Genomic DNA, 13,121 nt, shown 5'->3' on the forward strand with positions numbered 1-13,121 from the left:
TAGGCTTTTTATCACCCAAGCACATGGATTTTTTTTCAGATATTGGAAGATGCATGTTTAAGGAAACTAAATAACTTATACTGTTCATGGCAGATCTAAGGCCACGGTTGTTATGGGTAATCTATCAAAGCGCGTTGAACGCAAAAAGTGATTTTTGGCAGGTTACTCCTTCCCAGGTCCTTGTTTTAATATAATTTTTGTTCCATAAAATCAATGTATGTCCTAGTGTCTTTCAAAAACACCTAAGAAAACTACGTGCAAGTATTAGCCTTAAGAGATATAAGAGCTCAAAGTTAGGATAAAATTTCAAACTTTATGGTTTTGGACCATGATTTCTAGACAACCAAAAATGTAACCATGTTGAATTTTTACTTTTACTGTAGAAATATACCCAGATTAGCAAAAAAATTAAAAAGAAATATTTCTGTCATATTCATGTTGCTAAAACTGCTCGTCAAAGTAGCAATTGCATTCCAAGCGTAAAATTTTCTTAAAATGGGCTAATTTTTGGAACCCAATATCTCCGAAATAAATAAGAATTTTCTAAAAAAAATTTACCAGTGGCCTACTTTCATTGTCTTTTACAAAATATCTGAAAATGAGGGCAATTTGAAGACATCACTTCCAGACTTTGCCTAGATTTCTCAGACAATGGCTCTTAATTTACAAAAACCGTAATATTTATGTATATTTTAAAACCAGTTTGAATAAAAGTAAAATAAATAACAATTCAATAATATGTTATACTATATTATATATTATAAAGATACGCATTTGCTTTTGCGGCGAACAGACGTGTTTTTTTTTCGGAAGAGATTTATATCAGAAAAAAACAAAAAACAAGCTTTTATTTTCGATGTATTTAAACTTTATGTTATATGGCGCCAAGAGAAATTGGTGAGTTGTTTCAAACAATACAGTCGAGTAACAATATTTTAGAGAACTATATAATAAATGTAGAGGAAATTTGTTCCCATCCAAAGGATGTCATTACCAATGGGTTTTCGCAATTTAAATTAAGAGTCGAATTGTTTACAGAAATATTGGAGCGCTTTTAAATGGAGCAGTTCTCGTTGCTAAACATTATTCTAGACGCAGAACACTCAGTGAAAAAAATCTTAGAAAGGGTATAAGATAACAACCTGTCTTGATGATATTTATCTGATGTCGATTACTTTAGCGGAAAATTAACTTCATAAGGACTTCATTAAATTGCTTTCTATCTCCAAATAAGTTAGTCCACAAATTTATCAATTGTCAGATATAAATATGACATTGATCTTAAAAGAAATTATCGAACGCTTAAAGGCATTACAATTGAAAAATAAAAAAAATTAGGGCAGATTTACATTTATTACAGGGAAAATACGACATAATACTAAAAACAAATAGCGAAATTGTGAAAAATCATTGTGTGTCACAATATATCAACGCAAGTAATTGTAAACCACAAGAAGTTTTAAAATCTATTGTTTCAAATTCAATAAATTATCATTCCGCAAACCAAATAAATACACTGCAAGATGTTCCTGTTTGCCCCTTTGCAGAGGATTCTAGTTTGAAAAAAAATACTTTTATAAGCACTGGCTGCTAAACATCGAGAGTTTTCTGTTAGATAATGTTGTATTACTAACACATAATGTTATCTTTCATGCGGCAGAAAAAAATTCACACGGTAGACCGTATGGAAGAAACGCATTCTTTTTTAAAAAGGATATGTCGTCTTTTCATATAATGCATGAGGATGAAAACATTCTTGCAATAAAAATCACAATAAACAAGCTTCATTTACTTTTTATTGGGGTTTACCTTTCATGCTGTTGTAACAATAATGAATCGTACGATAAATATTCTTCTCAATTACAAACAATTACCTCTATCATGAACAACTATGAGAATGAAGCAGAATGCATTATATCTGGAGAATTTCAGTTATTACCTTATAAAATATATGATTTAGAATTTCGTAACAACAAAAACACGAAACAATCTTTCTAAACATCTCACAAATTTTATTAAATCAAATGAGTTGGTTTTTGTCGATATAATCAACGGTGCTCGTCCTACCTAAACCTATCAACATAAAACTCTTTCGAATTCTTCTTACATTGACCATATAGCATCTTTGCAGAACTATGTTTTACAAGTTAAAAGATACAGAGCTATGTTTTACAAATTGTCAAGTTATTCCCCCTTCCCCGTTTAACATTAGTGATCACTTTTCGGTATCCACGAGTATCAACTTTAGAGGTAGCAGCTTATCTAAGGAAATAAATAATATAATGGAAAAGTATGATTCAGTTCCAAAACATGCATGGACGAATGAAAAGTTTATTGATTTTTATAATCATAATCTATTTATAGCATTTAGCAATTATAGATGAAAAAATAAAAGCAGAAATTAAAATCACATGTTCTAAAATCAAAAAACTGTGTTTTTGACAACAAGAGACATGTAAGTATTCAAAACCTTGGTGGACACCAGAGCTTAAAAGATATAAAGATAACCTATCCTTTCACTATAAGCAATGGCAAAAATCCGATTATAACAAGTCAGAAGGCATTGTCTACAAAGATATATCTATTCCCGAAAAAACTTCCGTAAAGCTGTTAAAGCAGCACATAACAAAAAACTCTACGAAAAAACTAAAAATATCGAATACCGACGTAATACTAACCCTCAAAGGTTTTGGGACAATATTCGCAAATTAAAAAATAAAAAAAATACTCGACTCTTTACAATTAATAAATTGCTAAACAAAAACGAAATCGTTGAAGAATTTAGCCATCATTTTTAAAAAATACTTAAAACGCCGCAATATACAAATAACGAATTTAATCCTCAACTAATTCCACATTAAAGTAAAGAGCCTAATTCAAAATTTATCTCAACAGCTGATATTAAAAAATGTATTTTAAAATTTAAAAATAATAAATCCTACGATTGTTTTGAAATAAGTGCTGAACATCTTAAAAACTCTCGCAGTAACAGTCTTCTAATGTTACTCGCTTCTTTTTATAACAGCATGTTAACAAATGGAAAGGTTCCCCAATGTTTATCAACCGCCACAATTATTCCATTAGTTAAGTCTTATGAAATATCACTGGAAAATCCAAATAACTACAGAGGAATCAGTATTTTACTTATTTTTACGAAACTTCTCGAATATCTTATCGTACACATGTGTCTAGATATCACATAGAATCATTCATATCAATTTGGGTTTGAAAAAATAGCTCTACCCTTTACGCAGAATTTCTTCTGAGTGAAACAATAAAACACTATAAACTTAACAATTCACCTGTATATATACGCAGTTTAGATGCTAACATAGCTTTTGATAGTTGTAACTGGGAATTACTATTTGAGAAACTATATCATCAGAAAAAAATCCCACTATCGGTAGTTCATACCATCTCATCTTTATATCGGGCAGGTACTGCTAATGTATCATATCTTGGATGCACATCAGAAGAGTTTAGGTTGTCTCAGGGAGTTCGACAAGGGTCCATACTTTCGCCTCATTTTTACAATAATTATACTGAAAATCTTTTAGAGAAAATTGTCTCAGGGGGGTTGGTGCGGCGCGGGGCCCCCTGCGTTAGCCACAGCAGGGGGTGCGCCAGTGCGGCGCCTGGACTGGGGGGGGGTCGGGTGATCCTCTTTTAGGGGAGAAGAAAACCGAAGAATTTTTTTTATTCCCTGTTTTTAATGGGTTGAGTGATTTATAAAAGGCAGTTCGTTAAAAGTATGGTGGTTAGGAGGACAATTTAGTGATCATTCTAAAGTATTAGTTTTTTCAATGTCTAAATTATTTCAAGAAATAAATCTCTCTTCTGAATAAAGAGCATCAAAAATTACATAAATAAATCAAACCACTCCTATAATAGAAATAATAGAACCTAAAGAACTAATGGTATTTCAAGTAAGTAGGCTATCTGGAAAATCTGCATATCTTCTAGGCATTCCTGCTAGTCCTAAGAAATAGATTTTAATTTTTGATATTAATTAAAATGCAAAATATAAAAAAAATACATGTAATTAAAATATAAGAATAAATAGAATTTAAATAAATTTTACTTGATTTGTTTGAAATTATACCTATAATTTTATTAAAATAAGATGGTCCTAAACTTTCTAAAATTTGATTATCTATAAGTTTATAAGTAATTTTATAACCTAAAGGATTTAATTTTTTAGAAAAAATGTAATTGATTAAAATATCAAAATATCAATTATTTATAAAAAATAAATAAATACTTCTAAAATAATTGACAAAAATAACGTTTCAAGTTTTATTTAAATTAGTAAATATTACTGTAGCTATAATAATTCCTAATATACAAAAAAAAGAGGTAGTAATTTACTAATATTATAAACCATATTAGGAAAATTATCTTTTATAATTATGAACTGAAACATACAACCAGAAAAAATAGAAAATAATGTTAATAAAGTTAATGAAATAATAATTTTATAATCACTTTCATGAATATTAGAAAAATTACTTCTACTTTGCTGTGGGTTGTTAATAAATGTATAATAAATTAATCTTAAAGAATAAAAGGCTGTAATAAATACCCGTTAAAAAATGAGGCGTTGATTTGATGTTGATTCAATGTTTCTCGTCAACATTGATTCCATATTGATTTTTTGTCCAAAATGTTAGCCACTTATCAACGTTGATTTGGTGTTTACAAAAAACGTTGATCGAATGTTGCTTTTCAACATTTAATAAACAATCATTTTTTCCTGGTGATTCAACACTGATTTTTATAATAGCCGACGGTATTTTGATATCGCTTTTTGATGCATATATCAAAAAAATATATATCAACAGTTTACGAAATATATATATATATATATTTAAACAACTTTAAAATGTATTCTACAAAATAGAGTGCTCAATGTTCTTAAAAGAACTAAGCAATTATAAATTAGTAGAAAATCACTTAAGAAAATTTTTTTTCATTTAACACTGTATTTCATCGATAAAAAGACTCATCAGAAATGCACTCATCAATAAAAAACTCAGTATTTCTGATGAGTCTTTTTATTTATGAAACACAGTGTTAAATGAAAAAAAACTTTGTTGAGTGATTTTCTACTGATTTATAATTTATATATATATATATATATATATATATATATATATATATATATATATATATATATATATATATATATATATATATATATATATATATATATATATATATATATATATATATATATATTATGTATGTATATATATATAAAATATTTGTATATAAAATTTATACATATTGCTCAAATCTTAATTTGTTTTGTAAAAAACAGGCTGTAAATAAAGGATTTAGCAAAAAAGTTATTGATAGAGCAATTCAAAGCTAACTCAAAAGAATAATGAAAGAAAGTAGGCACTACATTAAGAAAGTTTTTTTATTGAATTTAACACAAAATTTACATTTTCAAACAATTTATTTAGCGTTTGCAGCATTGTTCATTTTCAAAACTTTTCGATTGAGTCGTGTTCCTGATTGACTTAAAAATTTCGAAATGCCTGAATAACATTCGCAAATTTTTGCATCATGATACTGTCGTGTAATCGCATCTAAATCAAAAATTCAAATCAAATTTGAAAAAAACCAAACTGCAGAAATTATAGCAAATAGTTACCTAAATGACTGACTAGGATAAACAAAACTGTGAAATAAAAAATCTAAAAAAATGCATAAAACCATTCTTACCCACTATCATATGATTCAGGGTGTATGTTTTAAAATTTATCTTCAATGAACCACCCGAGACATTAAAACAGGCCCCAGCGTCCTCGCTCATCAACAACTTTCCGAAAGCAAAAGCCGATTTATATTACCTCCACAACGACTAAGAGAACTTATCTATTATTAAAAAAATAAAAATTACTTAAGGGTCAGAACATATATTATGTTTATTCTATATGAATGAAATTATCTTAATTTCAATACATGGATTTTTAAAATTGACTCTTGAATCACTTTTCTCTTTTAACTATTTTTGCCATCTCAACGCAACTCAACGCAAATCTTCTTTGAAAATCTTTTAAAAAAAATGTAGTAAAATAAACAATATTATTATTATTTATGTAAAATATTTTGTAAAAAATTAACCATGAAAAATTACCTAAATGGAAAAAATAAATAAAACTTTTATTTAATTTACCCTGGCAAGACAAATGTTTTTCTTTGCTATCCTCTTTATCCAAAACACAATTTTTAGAGCCATTTTCTACCTAGGTATAGATAAATTATACATGCAAAAATTAAATAAAACTTTTAAACATTATATAGTGATTTTTATTTAAACTTGTCAACAAACATATATTTATAAAATATTTGTCAACAAAATTATATTCTATAACATATAGTTCTGATTTCTATTAATTTTTTTACTGCACACGCACACAGATTTTAATTAGAACAAAAGCAACATTAGGACTTTTTTTTACCAATATATTTGAAGACAACATCATTTTCCCTTGAGGTAGATTAGTTTCTTTCGAGAAGTCATTGTTATTTTCAGCAACTGAAAAGCTTGCTATTTCACTGTGTAAATGGGGAGTTGATATTGATTTAAAAACATCTATAATTCAATTTAAAAAAAAGCATTTTATTTTAACAAACCATTATTTTACTTTTACAAAAATAGTTAACCTGCTATATTTGGAATCACGTTAGATGTTCTTTAGCTATTTGAACTATCAAAATAGTATCTTCCGTATAGTTCTTCATCACCAATCACAATATCTTAATCACTTTCACAAAATGTCATTGCTGTCTTTCTCCTTTAATATAAACTTTACTTTATAAACAAAAAAAGTGCATGATTTGTGTAATTCTTTATTGCAAAATTTTTATTTGTTAAAAACTAATTTTAGTAAAATTTACTTTTGCTTTGTCCCTTTTTTCTCTTCGATGTCAGTTTCAATATTTGAAGTATCTGCTGCTTTCTCTAAGTGTGACTGAGCTTCTTCATAAACACAAATCTATGTACATAAAATCATTTATCAATATCTAATGAAGATGTAATTGAAATTTTTGCGGCAAAAGCAGGTCCTATGAGAATGGAGTGCGATTGGTGCACCGCATAAAAATTAATGAATTTTAATGAAAAACCCATGAAAATTAATGAATTTTTTAATTTTTAAAAAACACTAAAAGTTAAAAAAAAAAACTAAAAACATAGTTAAAAAAACTTTTTTTAATCGTTGGAAATCATCTTTAAACATTCTAAAGACATTCAGAACATATAATTTAAACAAATGCCCGTTGGAATATTGGATTTAAAATAAGTGATATTAAATGAGACTATAGTCATATTGTAAAGCAGGCCTAAAATAAATTTGCACCAGCACATGATTATCCTCTTCAGTGCCCTGGTCAAAACATACAGTTCAATATCTAATTCAATTATTTTACATTTTTTTATAGTAATATGCAAACCTGTAGTGTATAAAATCCTAGCAAGGTATATCTTCCAATCAGAGGTTGATGCCTGCAAGGTTGTGACAGCTTTACGAATCGCAGCGGAACTTTTAAATGGCAGCCAGAAGCATTTCCCATCATTTTTCATCCAACTTTTAGCAATCACTTCCACTTCTTTAATTTTTCCATTTAAAGTTCAACAATGGCAAATGAAATTTCAATATTCTGGTGCAATTTAATTCTAAACAATCTTATATAAGTTACAAAATAAAATTAAAAATACATTAGAGATTAAAAACAATGAACTTTGTAAAACGCTTTTTAGATTTATTAATGTAAAACACCAGTGTAAATATTTTATTATTTCTATAAGCATACCAGATATTTGTTTCACACAAAAAATTTATAAATTAAAATGCATTAAACTCACTTTAAATTTGTTCAATGAACTACATATTTGACAAATTTACAACAAATTTTACAAAATGACACATGCACAGACATTCTTTAAAAATTGATGGTCTGCAAGTATAATCAAAGTTTGTGTTTTTAATTCAAGAAATCAGTGATCATAAGCAATATCACAATGTCTAAGCACAAAAAAAGCATAACCACCTTTTTAAACAGGTATCATCAAGCCTTTCTTCAAAAGTTCTTTTTTTTTCGGAAAAATTGTTTTTAGGTTGGCTAATAAATTTACATAACAAACGTCTAAATAAGATGTTTCAAAACAACCAGGAAACAACTTTCGAACTGAATGAGGATTTAGAGCCTTGCATTTTACAAGATCTACCAAAACCTCTTCTACTAAAATAAACCCTTTGTCTTGAATAAAATAAACTCTGTCTCATAGATTTGATGTGATCTTTTTATTTACCACTTGGGCAGAAATTTCTTTACCATTCCTTTCTCTAAGAAAAATATCCAACTTTTTTCTCTCATCTAATTGATTCACTATTTGGGCAACAGTCTGATGTGATTTTTGCACCATTTTTTTAATTCAGCCCAAAAAGTTTTCAAAAGGAAAAGCTGATAGATGATCAAGACTCTCTCTAAAGTTAACACAATCATCAGCTAAATGAATCATGCTATGAACATTGTATGTTACCAAGATCTCCCCATACAAAATGTGTACTTCTCTGACAAACTATATAAGCAGCTGTTTAGCAAATGCCACTAACAATTCATTTTTGGCCATTTTATTAGAAAGCAGTATGTGCATAGCAATTGAAAGAGAAATAAAAAAGTCATAGTTTTATTTATTTTTCCTTTTTAAAACAACTGGTCCAGCATAAAGCAGAATAATCGAAACTCTGTTGCTTTCCACTTCTCAAGTTCATTTAAAGAGCGTGGTCTATGTTGAAAAATGGATGGTGTATAACTTCGTAAATTTATGAGTTCATTTGAAATACTGTCTTTAACAGATTGACTTATTCTAATACATCGGGGACCTTTACACCAGTTTATTAGAAGTTTTTTAACTACTCGAAGACATATAAGGTGCATATAGTCTAATGGGAATTCAGTTACCATTGGGAAAGTTAACTGAACAAGTGGAGAAAGACTCTCAAGCTGGTGACCTTCTTTATAAAAATTATTTTTAAAAGCCATGTCAGTACAAAGTAAAGTAGTCGTTTCCAATAATCTTACGCCATGTTTTTGTGTGCCAACTGCCATACATCTTTCACAGCTATGATAGCCACTATGCCCTATAATGCATTTAACAAATGCTCTTGCAGACGCATCACAAACAAAAGCTTTAATAGTCACCAGCAGCTGTTTATACCCATTAGTTTGCAATTTTTTCATATCAAGAATAAAATCTTCAAAGCATTCATCCAAATTGTTTGGTTTTCCCTGACCATGCCAAATTGCAACAGCATAGGATCCTTTTCTGTTAATTGTAACTAGTATAGGCCAAATGGAAGTCTTTTTACTATTGCACATAGGTGCACCATCAATACTTACAATTAGATCAAGCTTTTCCTTATTTCCAACTGTTGATATGTAATAATCAATTGCACTTTTAACTGCAAGATATATATAATCGCCTCCACTGACATATAAAACATTAACTTTTTGAAGAGATTTTTGTAATGTCTGCCAGCATTTTGGTATAGATGGAGTAAATTTATTTAAGTGAAATAAAAGTGCATTTAAAGCATCATCTTTTATACAGTATTTTAATAACCACTCATATAAAAAATCTTTCGTTGAAGTTAGAGTATCAATACTACTGTATAAACTATTTTTAAATGCAATGTCGTCAACATCACAATAATTAGATTCAACTTTACTTAAACAAAATTTATTTTCTGGCGAAGTGATTGAAAACATCAATATATCTCTGTGCACATCTTCAGAAACTTCAAAAATCTTTTGAATGTCTAAATCTAGATGAACGCAATTTCCTCTACCAACAATGTTGCACTCTTCAAGAAGATATTTTATTCTTTTTTCAGTATTTCGTTTTTCTTTCATAAATTCTCTCATATATAGGCTTCTGTCATATTTAGGCATTATTATCTTTATTTTATTACATCACAAAAGAAAAAAAAATAAAGGCATTATTACTCTTATACAGAAAAAATCAATTTAAATTGCATTTTGTACTATATGATTTAAGTTTGCAGTCAGAATTTATCAGGCAAATACTTGCAGCCATTAATAATTTGCTATGATAATAGTAATGTTATTATAATAAGCATTAATAAGCCAAATTGCTGCTAAGTTGTGACTTTTTCATGTTAAATTGTTAAAATATTTATATTAAGATGTTCTATTATCCTCAAATAGTTAAAAAACCACCCTAATTTCATTAGGATAATCTTTATTCAAGAACTGAAAAAATAATTACTTAATAAAATATATGTTTTTCAATAAGTTTATATTCATTTTATACCGTATAATACAATTAAAATTTGAACAAACGTTTTATAACCACCAAAAATAACAAAAAAAATCCCAGCAGAAAATGCTCAGCAAATTACTGTTAGTAAACGGCTCAATAAATTTGTTTTTTGTCAACAGTAAATCAACGAACGCTCAGTGTTTGTAAATAAACGTTGATTTGCTGTTGATAACATTGCTGTTGCTACAACATCCATTTATGGTTGATCGCCGTTGATCGCTAATATCAACGCAAAATCAACGTTGATCAACATCAAATCAACGCTTCATTTTTTAGAGGGTACAGCACTAATACTAATTCAAACAGAAAAAGATAAAAAATTTGAAAACAATGCTACTTCAACAATTAAATCTTTAGAATAAAATCCTGATAAAAACGGTAACCCTAGTAATGCTACAGATCCTATAATTATAAAAACGAATACTAAAGGTAGAAAATTTTTTAAAGCACCGTATTTTCTCATGTCTTGTTCATCATATATAGCATGTATAATGGATCCTGCACTAAGGAATAATAGTGCTTTAAAAAATCCATGATTTATTAAGTGAAATAAACTTAGATCATAAAAAGAAAAACCACAAATCATTATCATATAACCTAGTTGACTGCAAGTAGAATATGCTATGACTTTTTTTAAATCATTTTGAACCATTCCTATAGTTGCTGAAAAAAAAGGAAGTTAAACTTCCTATCATAATGATCAAGATTAACACGGTAGATGAAAGTTCAAATACAGGTGACATCCTGATAATTAAAAATACTCCGGCTGTAACCATCGTAGCTGCATGAATTAAAGCTGAAACTGGTGTAGGTCCCTCCATTGCATCAGGTAATCACATATGAAAGCCTAATTGGGCAGACTTTCCTATGACTCCTATTAAAATGAAAAATAATGGAATATAAAGTATAGAAATATTATTAGTAGTAGAAATTATAAATATATCATTGAATTCAAATGATCCTGTAAAGATTCATAGATATATTATTCCAATTAGCAATCCAATATCTCCTAATTTATTTATAACCATTGCTTTAATTGCTGATTTATTAGCTTGTATTCTAGTATATCAAAAATTAATTAATAAATATGAGCATAACCCGACTCCTTCTCATCCTATAAAAAGTTGAATTAAGTTTGAGCTTGATATTAATATAATCATAAAAAAAGTAAATAATGATAAATAAGAAATAAATCTTGGTAAATGAGGGTCATTTTCCATATAAGAATAAGAAAATAGATGAACAAAAAATGAAACAGTAATAACTAAAACTAGCATGTTAATGGTTATTAAATCAAACTTTAGATTAAATGAATTATTTAATAATCCTAAATTAAATCAATTTAATAAATTATAGTACAAAAAGTTATTATTAAAATTAATTTCATAAAAAACAATTCAAGAATTTATAAGTGTTATAATGATAATAACAAAAGAAATTAATTTAGCTCCTTTATTACCAAAAAATCTACCAAATAATCCACATAATATGCTATTAAATAAAGGTAAAAGAATTATGATTAAAATCATGTTATAAATTTAATATATAAATTAAGAAAGAAATAAAAAATTTAGGGTTTAATAAGTAAAACAATGTATAATATAAAATAAAACCTAAATAAATAAAATTCAGATATAAACTATTTCTATTTAAAGAAATAATATTATTTCAAGAAACATAGAAGTTATTATTTTGAAATAAAAGTATTTTTACTATTCTTAAATAAAAACCTATTCCAATACAGGTAATTAATAAACATAAACTTCCTGCTATAATATAGTTATAATTTATTAAGGTAGAAATAAGAATAAATTTATTTAAGAATCCTAAAAAGGGGGGAATTCCTGCTATAGAAAAAATTATTACAACTAAAGCAATTGTTAAAATTTTATTATTCATTAGGTATCCGCTTAGTTCTATAATAAATTCTATATTATTTTTATATAATACTAATATCATAATTATAAATAAATTTGTAAATAAATAAATAAAAAGATATAATAAACAAATTTCAATACCTATTATATTATTTAAGCTTAATGCTATAATGATAAACCCAAAATTAGAAATACCACTATAAGCTATTAATCTCTTTATTTTAGTTTGATTAAATCCAGCAATAGTTCCTATAATTATTGATAATGCTCCTAAAAGCATAAGCATTTCAAAATTATTATTAAATTTTAATAAAATAATGAATATAGATAATTTACATAAAGAAGATTATAATAGTATCAATACAAGATCTGATCCTTCATAAATGTCAGCAATTCAGTAATGAAAAGGAGCTAAACCTAATTTGAATAGAAGAGAAAGAATTAATATAGAGTTACCAAAAGAATGAAAAGAAGATGTGCTATTAAATACAAAATTAAATAAATTTAAATCCAATAAGATTGAAATTTTAAATAAATAAGCAAGACCCAAGAGAAAAAATCCAGATGAAATGCTGCTTAAAATAAAATATTTTAAACTTGCTTCTAGACTTTTTATATTATTTCTATTTGAACCAATAAGAATTAATAAAGAAAAAGTTTGAATCTCTACAGATAAATACAGTATTATTAAATTATTAGATAGTATTATTATTATTACCGATAATAAAATAAAACTGTACAAGATTAGATTTTCTAATTTTAAATGTAAATTATTTAAAATGATAATAAATATTATTATACTAATTCACAAAAAAGAATTTGTTTTGACAAATTGTGTGATTATAATAAGCGAAGTTATTAATGGTATTAAACAAAAAAAACTATAT

General features: G+C 27.0%; 1 pseudogene; it reads right to left on the reverse strand.

The window, feature by feature from the left end:
• Nucleotides 1-3,992: 3,992 nt before the first annotated feature.
• Nucleotides 3,993-11,190, reverse strand: LOC136074147 (NADH-ubiquinone oxidoreductase chain 5-like; annotated as a pseudogene).
• Between the last annotated feature and the right edge of the window lie 1,931 nt (nucleotides 11,191-13,121).

Source organism: Hydra vulgaris, chromosome 01, assembly GCF_038396675.1.
Source record: "Hydra vulgaris chromosome 01, alternate assembly HydraT2T_AEP".
Lineage (NCBI taxonomy): Eukaryota > Metazoa > Cnidaria > Hydrozoa > Anthoathecata > Hydridae > Hydra > Hydra vulgaris.